Raw genomic sequence first — 12681 nt, 5'->3', positions numbered from 1 at the left:
AGCTAACAACTCTAAAAATCTTTGTTTGTGGATCTAAACCATATAAGATGAATACAGCATGTGAATTCTGAACTGCATCAGTTCCATCGTATACAAAAATTCCTTTTACAAGCTGCATGTAGCTTTTCTCCTTGTGTAATACTCTAATGCATAGTATATCATGAAATAAATGCTCAAATCTCTATGTAAGGGTCAATAATTTACTGCTACAGCTTCACCTTTACTGAAAAAAATATTCTGTAAGCAGAGAAAATTCCTTTTCATTCCTTGAAGACATATATATATGGGTCAATTGAAATTTGCAAAGGATTCTTTGATCCTGAGCTGAAATGCTAGAGAAAATTATGAAATATCTATACTTTTTGCAGCATACTGTTTATCTGTATGTTCTTACTTCTATGTCTGATCCTGCACACACAAGTTTAATTTCATTTACAGTGAAATAATCCTATTAACTCTTTCCTGTTCTTTTCCTGTTGAATTGATTGGTAAAATTCTCACAGGACTTGAAGAACAAGACAAATTTCTCAATATGTGAAGTTAGTTGTGTGACTAGATTCAATTACACAGGTATCACAGAACAAACAGCATTTACTTGCTTCCTTGGTACTGTTGTCTTCCCCGGCTTCTTTCCAGAGGCCATCCAAAAAAATCATGTTGCAAACTAGAGTAGGGCTGTTCAGTTTCTGTCTGTGTGTGGCTTGTGTTTAACTTGGGTAAAAGCTTAGATTGCCTCCAGCACATTTATTTTTTCAACAATTCTGAAGTCATTTCAGCCAGATTTTATAGATTTCGCAGACATCAACTTGCAGCCTGCATATCCACTTTTACCAAGCTCTTATAAAAAGCAGGAAAAATGTGCATGCAATAAATGCATATGTTTAAAGGGATTGTATTTGCTTTCAGAAATTAACCAACATAATAGACAAAAGTGCTGATGAAATAGGCATTGAGTTAGAATATTTTTCATCTATCCATCAATTTCCAAATTTCAATTGATATTTTAATTATGCCATAGAACACTCCAGTGCTATATGCTACAGCATATTTCCCAGAGACTATTTCCCAGAATATTTTAGAGCAAAAGCAATTCTAACTGAAGGGGAAAAAAAAAAAAAAGAAATCCAATTTCATTTCTTCTTGTTATTTTAGAAGATTATTTTCAAAGCTTATTAGGAAAAGTGAAGATATACAAAACACTTGAAAATACAAAGACATGAACAGAGAGGAGAGAAACAAAAGAAAACAGAGAAATTCTAAGGAAACAAATCCTTTATAGGAGTACCTTGCTCCTATTCGGTGGCAGAAAGTGTCTTTAACAGCCTTATGCATAAAGTTGAAGCTACATTAAAATAAATCATAGTTTGGCATATACTCAGATTTAAGCAATAAAATTTAAGTACTTCCTTGAATTATAGGGATTTTTTTCTTCTTTTTCCAGAATTTTCTCAGATATTAGCATATAAAACATCTCTGGACCAGAGATAGCTGTTACTGCTTTTTCTAGTCATGTAGCAGAAAAAAAGGCAAAGAAATTGAAGAATTAGACTATAGTTGGGATTTGGTGATAGTTGATGTGAAATTGTAGAATCATAGAATGGTTTGGGTTAGAAGAGACCTTAAAGATCACATAGTTCCAACCCCCCTGCCATGGGCAGGGACACCCTCCAGTACACCAGGTTGCTCAAAGCCTCATCCAACCTGGCCTTGAACACTTCCAGGTATGGGGCATCCACAACTCCTCTAAGTAACCTGTTCCAGTGCCTCACCACCCTCATTGTGAAAAATTTCTTCCTTGCATCTAGTTTAAATATACCTTCTTTCAGTTTAAAGCCGTTGCCCCTTGTCCTATCACTACACGCCCTTGTAAAAAGCCCCTCTCCAGCTTTCTTGTAGGCCCCCTTTAGGTACTGGAAGGCTGCTACAAGGTGTCCCCAGAGCCTTCTCTTCTCCAGGCTGAACAACTCCAACTCTCTCAGCCGCTCATCATAAGAGAGGTGTTCTAGCCCTCTGATCATCTTCGTGGCCCTCCTCTGGACTCGCTCCAGCAGGTCCGTGTCCTTCTTGTGTTGGGGACTCCGGAGCTGAACACAATACTCCAGGTGAGGTCTCACCAGAGCACTGTAGAGGGGTAGAGTCATCTCCCTCGACCTGCTGGCCACACTTGTTTGGATGCAGCCCAGGATATCGTTGGCTTTCTGGGCTGCCAGTGCACATTGCTGGTTGATGTTGAGCTTCTCATCAACCAGCACCCCCAAGTCCTTCTCCTCAGAGCTGCTCTCAATCCATTCTCTTCCCGGCCTGAATTTGTGCTTGGGATTGCCTCAACCCATGTACAGGACCTTGCAATGAATCTTTACAATAGACATTCACTTTGTGATCAAACTACTAGGAAAAGAAGTTTCCTGTATTTTTTAATCTGAAGCAAAGAAATCTTTGAATGGTTTTAATCTAAGGTGTGTGGGTTTGTAGGGGTTTTTTTTGGGTTTGTTGTTTTTGTTGTTGTTGGTTGGTTGGGATTTTTCTCTACATTGCTGGAAAATAAGTGTGCATATGCAAGCCCTCTTTGTGTGATTTGGAATCTGTCAATGATAAATTTTTCCCACCCTAGCTCCATTGCAATCCTCTTAAATAGCTAACCTACTATTTTTACTAGTAAATTTGCAATGAATGCATTCAGATTCCCAGCCTTTTCTCTAACCTCTCAAAGCTCCACCTATTTTCCAGAAGGTCCGTTACCTTTCAGTTGTAAACTGCCATTCTATAGGCCATAATGCATTCATTAATTCTCCAACACTTTATCACTACTCAGAATTGACCCTTACAAATTATTTTGAAAACCAGAGTGCATTTTCAAGCTTAGTGTATTGGATTTTTTCTCTCTCTCACTCATGACCCCCTCTTGGGTGACTCATACTCTATTTAAATATGCCTTTGGCTTTCATAGTGTCTCAGTGTCTTCCATTGTTGGAAATCAAACTGAGTAATTAGAGCAAAACCTAACCATTCATTTCCCGGAAAACTGAGCCAAAAGGGGTGACTGCAAAATGCAGGCTACTTGCTTATGAGAACATGCTAGTTTTCAGACTACAGAGTTGGGTTTTTTCTTTTTAAAATAAGTTTTAATTGCTTAATAATGGATACAAAATGAATATGTAGAGAGTGTGCTGACTTTTTGAAGTGTATAGATTTTCTCTTGGTAAAATACAGGAGGTGAGATTTTGAAAGCCCTTAGTATTGACCTAATCTTGTTCTCATTTCAGACACTTCTAGTGACTGCAAAAAAAGGGATTGCTGTCAGGGCTGAGTGCTGTTGAAAATCCTATCCATGCTGTTTAGTAGTACTTATCACTTTGTATTGTTTTATGAATACAAAGCCTCATACAAACAACTTAAGGGAAAAAATCATGACTTTGGAGTAACAACACTAAACATGTTATTAGTGCAACAGTGAATGACACAAGAAAGTACAGATTCAGACAAAGCCTTCCGGTCTTTAAAGTCCTGCATATCTATTTAAGTTAAAATTGCCTATACTGAATGAGGATTAATAAGTTAACATGGCTTTGAGAGGGACACACAGAAAAGATGCTTGATTGTCACAAATATAGGTTTATTCTGATCACTGTTTTTAAAACCAGTAACTTCTGCAGGTACATTTTTTTTTAAATAAAACTTATGCTGTAATTTCAATGAATTAAGTAAAAGGTACAAAACTTTTAAATCATGTAATGAGACCTAGGCCACCACATTTCCCTCATGTCTTCTTTTGGTGTGTCCTAAAATCTGCATTTTGAATGAGTTCATAAAAAATTATGTTATAGAATTTGAAAACACTTCAACTGGATAAAAATATAACTACTGTGCTAATTAGAGATTGTCTGGATTTACATCTCTAACTTAAATTTCATAACACTCTCCACTGACCTGTCAATCAAATTGACTTCCTTCTTCCTCCTCTCAGTGAAAATACTTGAACAACATGAATGACGGGTAACTTGGTCTGACATAAAGTGATCTTTTGGTCTATTACAGAAATTTGAGGAGGAGATCTTTAGCTTAATTTTCTGTATCCTTTTCAACATTTTGAAACATTTTAAAATCATGAACTCCAATCAGAAAGCCTGGAAGTAAGTCTTGGGATTCCAAATGTACAGGGAATACTGAGCATGACAAGGAGGGAGTAATGATGATGAACTGCCTGCATGAGTTTCTGCTACATTTTCACTGTTCCTGAAAATTGTAAGCAGGGTTCTTTTTGGAAAAGACTCTTTTAAAATTAATTCCATCTTATTTTTGTTCCCGTGTGTCTTGTTAGTAAATACTTATCTTGTTTAAGCTGTTTCTCCTGTTTCTTTCTTATTTTGGATGTGTTAATCAAACTTTGAGAGTATCCACTGCACCAAATGGATTAACAGAGCCAATATTGCTATTGCTGACAGGTCTGGCATACAGAAGGATGGGCTTGAGATGTGGCTACTCCATGTCACAGTAATGGGGATAGGATGGAGAAGTTTGAGTTACTGATTTTGTGTAGAAAAATAGAAGCATGTAGCTTCCCAAAAAGATAATCTCTTTAAAGTTGTAGCATTCATTTTTAAAATGTTCCTGTTTTTATTTAATTCTCTCTTTTTCTGTGCTGCTTTCGCTTTGTACTTCTCCTTATCCTCTTTTCCCAAAAAGTAGTGAGTGTTTTTCTCATCTTTCTTAGACAAGTTCTATCCACATCAAGCTGATTTATTTCAGAGTGTTTATACAGTTTTTCAAAGGTGAAGATACTTAGCTTTGGCTTAAATCTGTGTTGTAAAAGTGACCCTGCCAAAGACTGCCGTGAAGCAACTGCAAGCAGAGTTGTTTGTGTGTGTGCCGGGGCAAACTGTCATGGAAAGAAAGAGAAAGCTGCAGGAAATGGGGAGAGAAGTCTTGGCATTGCCTAAAATGGAGCTTTCAGATTTGCTCCACATGACAAATACTTACTCCTTCTGATTTAGTGCTGTTATTTATTTATTTATTCTTACTTGGAAATTAAATAAATGGGAAGAGAATGCACTCATAAATGTCGTTTAGGTAGAACAATATATAAAAAATATTCTGGTTATCAATATCAAGTTGGAATTCTAGGTAATAAGAAGGCTAGGATGATTTTATTCCTCTTATTTTTTTGACTCTTTCAAAATAATTTGTAAAATTTTTATTAGACAGAAATCAAAACCAAAAAGATGTTAAAAATACGGGTCAGTTATGGTGTGAGAACAAGGAAAGAAACAGCAAGAAGAAATCAAATATAGTGGACCCTGCATTAAATTCATGCTTTCCCTGATGGAATTGGTTATTAATCTTTCTGTCTTGGAAATAAAAAGGTTCTTCACATTCCACTAATCCCCCAGCTCTGCTTTATGAGCCAGATATTTGTCCTACTAGTTTGTCATGTACGCAACGGTGCTGCTAGCAGCACACAAATTACTTGCTAAGGTCAATGACATTGCTAATTTCTTTTTTCTTAGGGAACCCATCAGTGACCAGCTTAATTAAGTGCAAGTTGAATTCTACTCCTATGCAAATACTGCTGATAGATTATACAAACTACAGCAAGAGAAAGAAGACAAATAGTCTGCTATAATCTATATGTGCTATTTTACTCTCTTTGCCTCTAGTAAGAAAGTTGGGTGAGACATTTTAGTAAGTAAAGATAGGAATTGTCCCAGGGCTATTCAGTATTCATGAAGCACGATTTTGGTGGCCTATTCCTTTATTTTAAATATAGATTTTTTTTTTTCATTTGCTTGATTAGTTGTGGGTTTTTTTTCAGACAAGGGAAGCTAAGATGGAAGTTTAAACCAAAGGGATTGTCCCTAATCAAAATTGTTGTGCTTAGGATGGCATTCAATACACATACACTTGCATTGAACTAAGCCTTCAGAGTGTATTCCAGTATGCTGTAGGAAGCTGAAATCCATCTGCTAGGCTGAATTCCATTATTCAAGGCAATATATTAGGTCTTCTCCATAGGTGAATGCCTTCTGTACCAGCTTTATTTAGGCAGGTTTTGCTACCTGCTACTCGCAACTAAATTTTCAATCCATAGTTATTCTCAATAAATGGGGTTTGCCAAAGAGCTGTAAAGGAGGACACTCTACCATGCCTACAGTAGTAGGAACTCTTATTCCTTAATAAGAGTTGAGATGGAGGATATTCTATGCCTCAATTTGCTTGTGAGCTGTATGAAAGCACCAGCAGGGACTTGTGACAGGTTTCCTGTACTCTCTTATTCCGACAGCAGAGGCTCACATTTGGAGCCGATTTTCTACGAAACAAGCTCTGAACAGTTGTGTTGCTTTCCTTTGTCCCACTCTAATCAGTTTTGCATTTCTTGTACCATATTAATGAACTTCATTATATGGTTGGAGGTTACAGAGGTTTCCATTTCTATGGCCTTTGTGAAAATAAGCAAGGAGAAGAAAACCTAAATAGTGCTCTTCCATGTTATGCCAGTAGAGTTTCAAAAGGAATCAGCTAGACTACCAGACAAGAGAAATCCTGCCCATATGAGTGAATAAATTGGTTTTAGAGAAAAAAATAATTGCAATCAAGCCTCAGAATTTGCCAAGTAATGTAACTACAAAATAGTCTTCACAGACCATAAATTAATAAATCTGTTTCTTACAGAACCATTAGGTCTTATTTCCTTTTTCACTGGTTAATTTTTTTTCTAGTTTTGAAATATTCTTGTTTACAGTATAGAATTATATCATTTTTTCCAGCATCCATGTCATTTACACTTAGAAATCAATTAAAATCTAGAGTATTTCTGAAAATTGGACATCGATTTAAGCACTTTTTTTTTTAGCTATCCTATTTGAAAATATTGCCCATGTGTCTACTTTTAAAAGTTTTAATGACTTCACTGAGTAACATATTAAAACCCGAAAATGCAATTTGTAAAATGGATGGCAAATCCTTGCACCTGTAAAATTTATTTATAACAATTTTCAGTAATATTTACTTGATAATAAGGTTTTAAATATAAACTAAAAATAATCAGTTGTGTCTAATCTTTGTAGTCTTTTTAGTTACCAATTCACAGTGATTTATTTTTCTGAAACTTTCTAATGTTATGAAGTCATAAAAGGAAACAAAGGTTCTTTTCAATATTGAAATGGCTTCATATTCATGCAGGTAGTGTTAGTTTCTGATTGCCAGTGTATACTGTATAGGCATTAAAGTGAGCAGGATATATATTTCAGAAGATTGTTGCTGTTTCTGCAACTGATTTCACCTCCACTATGGAAATGTATTAATGCCATTAAGAGGACATTGTTCTGGATTCAGTTAATTCTCAGTCTGGATAAGATGTTGCAGCTTTACACTTAGCAGTATCCTTGACATAGTTGCAGAGCTGATATAAGTTAATGTAATTGGTTTTGTGGAAGACCCTTGGTATTGACCTCAGAGACATCAAATTCTGCCTTTAGTAACACTCGTATAAATCAGAAGTAGGTCCATTGATTTCAATTACTCAGTATTTACAGTAAGATGAAACTGAGAGTATAATTTGCCCTACACATCTAAATTTAACCTTGACACAAACACGTACAGTCCCTATCTACTTGAATGAAGTGGTTAGGGAATTCAAAGATCAGATTGGTATGTGGAGAACAGTGATATCCTGAAAGGGTAAAAGTTAGAAAAGATGGCTGAATAATCCGTTTAAATTAGAGAAATCACAATTTCATCTTCTCTCCCACCCCTAAAAAATCTTCTGCTTTTAACTTTCCTCATCTCTTACCAGAAGTAGCTGTATTTAGAGTCACCCTTTCAGGTGACTGTGGTGCAGTATGGATTACTCTTAATTTTGTGTCAGTGAAGCACTAGTGTCAATGATGTAGAAGAGGAGGCTCTGGGAAGACCTTCTAGTAAATTTCCAGTACTTAAAAGAGGCCTACAAAAAAGCTAGAGAGGGACTTTTGAAAAGGATGTGTAGTGATAGGACAAGGGGTAACGGCTTTAAACTGAAAGAAGGTACATTTCCATTAGATCTGACGAAGAAACTCTTCACTGTGAGGGTGGTGAAGTACTGGAACAGATTGCTTGCAACAGTTGTGGATGCCCCATCCCTGGAAGTGTTCAAGGCCGGGTTGGGTAAGGCTTTGAGCAACCTGATGTAGTGGAAGGTGTCCCTGTCTATGGTAGGGGGGTTGGAACTAAATAATTTTTAAGGTCTCTTCTGATTCAAACCATTCTATGATTCTATGACTGTATGTTATGAGTCCAGTTTCTGCTACTCAACTCTGTGAAAACAGAAGAGTTAGAAGAGATTGAAAGTTCATTTAAGCCAGAAAGTAGTTATTCTTAACATGGGGTTTTGGTATTTATAGTGAATAATGATTAATTTAAGCCCTAAATAATATCAGAAAAATGGGGTTATGAAGAGATGGTTAAAATGAAGATTCAGATATATACATGATATATAGTGTGGGAAACACAACTGATGTTGGTTTTCACCCAGTTATGTAGACAGAAAATTTATCTTTATCAAGTTTTTATATCTGATGAGACTATAATAACTCGTCTTATAAAATATCGAACTTTTTCCAGGAAAAGTATCTACATTTGCTTACACCTGCAAAGAACTATGTAGTTCACGATGCTCTATAAATAATGATATTGGATGTTCCTTGAGCCTCAACCTTGACTGTTTCAGCTGACTAAAACTGAAAGTTTATTTTAAAGTCTATATCATTCTCCATGGAAATTATTTTTATGCCTCTTGCTTTCAAAATACATTTTATTCTCTGTTCCATAAGTAACAATTCCTTGTGATATGGATATAATGATGTTTGCTAAAATTTCCTATGGGTGGTAAATATTTTGCCATTTTCTGTAGCTGTCATTAAACTATATTCCCTGTCCAGAAAATAACAAAAGACGATAGCACGAAGTACCTATCTGGGTCATCACAATAAATTGTATAGAGGTAGATAAAAGAAAACTTAAAAGAAAATTGTTTCCTTTCCTCTGCAGAGACTTGTTCCTCCAGGGTTTTCTAAGGATGAGTATCTTTAATCTTTAAAACCAGACACTGTGCTAAAACTATGTCTCAGAATAAAAATATTTTTGTACAGTAAATACATTTTGCAAAACTGAGTATTGTGGCTGTCATATTCATGAAAGCCTCAGCATGGAAATTTATTTCCTTCTCTGACATTGAGACCACACTTGCATACACACACATTCTTCTGATTGGGAGATACAAACTTGTGCTGAACAAGTTGGATTTTTTTTTTTATTCCTCCTCATGCATACAGGAATAACCTCTCTCTAATATAGGCTTATCACTGGTTGATTATTTCATAACCATTAATGTATTTAGTTTCGTAATAATCCTCTTTAAAGTAAAAACTGTGTAAGTTTTTTAAGATAGAGAGGTGTCAAAAGATACAGGTGTACATCTAGTAATAATCTCAATAGTGCATAAACAATTCGGTTACGGGTCTATCTGCATCAGCAGATGCCTAGCTCTCAGTTCAAAGGTGTCTAAATTTGATGTAGAATATAAGAAACAAGTGGCAGAAAACTCATATTTAATTCTCAGTTTCAGGCTGAATGACCTGCTTTTTATTTAGACATCATAATATCAAAATCATTGAGCTCTTTCTCTGATTTTCATGTGATTCTGCTAAGCATTTCACTGGTATTAATGTTGCAGTCCCTTTTATGTGGATACAGAAGAGCTTCCAGTTTTAGAGCCAGGTATTTAATCTTGAAGAAATACGTTCTTATATCCTGATGTTGTGAATTTTGACCTTATAAAAGCATGTCAAATGAAGATTAATTATATTTAAGCTTTTATATTTATCCAATCCATTCGAAGTTTGAGATAATCCCTTCTGCCTCCCTCAGATTTTGCCATCTCTGTGTGTCTGTGGAGAGCAAGATACAGTGAACAGTTTTCCTAACATTTTGCATGACTTCTTGCCATTGGAGGGATTGAAAACTCAGAACAAGAAATTGGTACAGGACATCAGAGGACATATTAGATTTTTTTCTTATATGGATAATCCCACTTGTAGGATGTGTTTTCAGGGTTGAATGAAGATAATAGGAAGACTTAATTACTCTCCTAATTTATAGGTGATATGTTGGTAACAATTAGCTGGTACCATCCATATACATATATGTACTAACTTCATCATAATTTGCTTTGTAAGTTTCACCAGCTAAACTTGGGAATGAAATATGGGACTGTCTTGTAATACATTGATTTCACCCTTTATGTGAACTACTGCAATATCTAATGCAGAACTCTAATGTCAGTCATTGCTCCCAATGCAAATCACCAAGAAAATTAATTCCGGATATGCTCACTCATCTTCAAACCTAAATGAATTTTAATGGGTCATGAACATGAGCATATTAGAACAAAATAGACTTTTGGCTCACCACTGAACCTGGAAAGTAACGAAACCTTGACAGGAAACTCGAGAAACAATACTGGAGGCACGCACAGATACAGTGGAAAAGATTTCTTTTCAGAGTTGCACTGCAAGGTTATAAACTCAGGAATGTTTTCATTATTCATCCACAAAGCCAATGATTAGAAATAAGTAGCCTTCACATTACTGATCATTCTGCATATACCATTACAAAGAATTTTTCCATGAGCATCTAGTAAATATATGAAGGATAGACCTGTTGCACACAAAGTGTTGAAGCAATCTACAGCTTAGATTTTAATTACTGGAGAGTTAAAATAGAAGGTTGTCAGTGGAGAAGGCATATATTTTTCAAAAATCTACGCTGCAAGATACCTTTACTTCTCTTTCAAAACCATAGAATTTGTTAGTTAAGTTTTTCAGTTGCAAGACAATTTATGGCTCAGCGTGCTAAGAACTCAGAACAACACTCCACTGTTGAGATATTTCCCCCACTGATTTTAATGCCCGCCCTCATCAAACATTTACTCTAATCACATGGAAGGAAGAACTTTTTTATAAACTATGGAAAATAGTGTGTCTTTAATATATGTAGTCAGGGACTATAGGATCCAGATGTTCCACTGCTTACACTACAGTGTCCTGACAACGTATGTTGGATATAGGAAAGGAAAATCTTAGTTAGACAAAGAATTAAAAAATTTACTATATACTTATTGTCACCAGCTTTAACTGGAAATTATATGAGTCTTTTAAAAACAAAATTAGATAAGCAAAAGACAATATTATGTCATCATTTATTAATAAAATGAGGGGAACATGTCTGTAGTCCATGTATCCATGAGCTCTCTTGGTCTTTTAGCATTTCTTCCTTGACTTGGACTCCATTACATTTTTTATATTTCTTCTTGTTTGTTTTCAATGAAATAGATGTTTTCAACATAAAGCAATGCTCTCACTCAAAATAATTTGGACTATTAGAGACAGAAAATGAGAATGAAGATAGCAAAGTAGGAGCAATTTTGCACTTTTAAATAATTTCAGTTTATCATGGGTATACTTAAAACAAATCTTATCAATTCAGCAGTAATTAGCAACAGAAGTGCTTATTAGGGACAGTGATTATTGTGATCCATCAAAAGAACTGAAACTTTTTGTAAAACAAATGATTTACACATACAGTGAGCTATTATTATTATATACAGTGTATTTTGTTCCTATATCTTCTTTAAGAGTTTTTTTTTTTCTCAATCAACACAGAGTCTTTTTGTTGAGATTTTTAAAACTCACTTTTCATAATATTAAAGGCAGTGAGTTCATATATGTTGCATCTTTACCGAATGTCTGTCTTATGTTTAAGTTGGGTCTTCCCCCCTACAAAATACTGAGAAATAAAATCCATTGAGAACGACTAAACACAGAAAAGGGATACATCTTAACTTCGTAAATTTCCAAGGAATTTGACTGCAGAATATACTAAGAAAGTTTTACTGCATGAGTACCTTGTTTCATATTCTTCGCAAAGAATTTAATTTAGTGACTAACTTAACATGCAGGAGGTAGGCCAGTCTAACTTTTACTGTGCTTCATTATTAAGGCCATTATAGCAACATGAAGAAAATAACACTTTTTAACAAATGTGTATGATTCCCAAACAGTAAAAAACAGTTGTCATGTGATCCATGCCCCAGGCTTTATTTATGGTGGTAAGAAATCTCACGTTATTGTCCCATGATAAAAAAAATGCTGAGATGAGCACATAAATTATCACTTCCTAAGAAAATAATTACTGTAAAAACATAAATTGTTGTAAAGGAATCCATGCAAGGCCTATTAAAGGAATTAACTCATGTTTGCCCAATGTACACCTAAGAGGATGAATACATTTATGTGAATTTGTTATGCAAAACGTTTGGTTTTGAACAACGTGTAGTTATTAAATCACTAGCTGCAGAGGATTCATAAGTCTAGGAGGGATAGTTGGTAGCCATTCTGTCTTCTGTGCTGAAATTGGTGAAAGCCTGATATTACTAATTTTAGTCCTTAGGTGATTTCCTTCTGTTCTTCAGCAATGATCCTGATGTGCAAGCATCTTGATAAAATAAAACTGTGGTTTTTCTTTGTGAGAAGAGGTTAATGTATGTGAACTGATGTACAGAGACTTATTTTGTGTTCTTTGGTACTGTAACCTGACAGAGCTAATGAAGACAAATAGTTCTATTCATAAGCTCTGCATGTGTTGGGTATT

General features: G+C 35.2%; 1 protein-coding gene across 4 annotated transcripts in view; it reads left to right on the top strand.

Moving 5' to 3' along the window:
* Positions 1-12681, top strand: part of CSMD3 (CUB and Sushi multiple domains 3) — a 737988-nt gene that overhangs the window by 30340 nt on the left and 694967 nt on the right. The window lies entirely within an intron of this gene.

This window comes from Tauraco erythrolophus, chromosome 3 (assembly GCF_009769465.1).
Source record: "Tauraco erythrolophus isolate bTauEry1 chromosome 3, bTauEry1.pri, whole genome shotgun sequence".
Taxonomy (NCBI): Eukaryota; Metazoa; Chordata; class Aves; order Musophagiformes; family Musophagidae; genus Tauraco; species Tauraco erythrolophus.
Note: the sequence above shows the minus strand (reverse complement) of the source record. Positions and strands in the feature narration are given on the sequence as shown.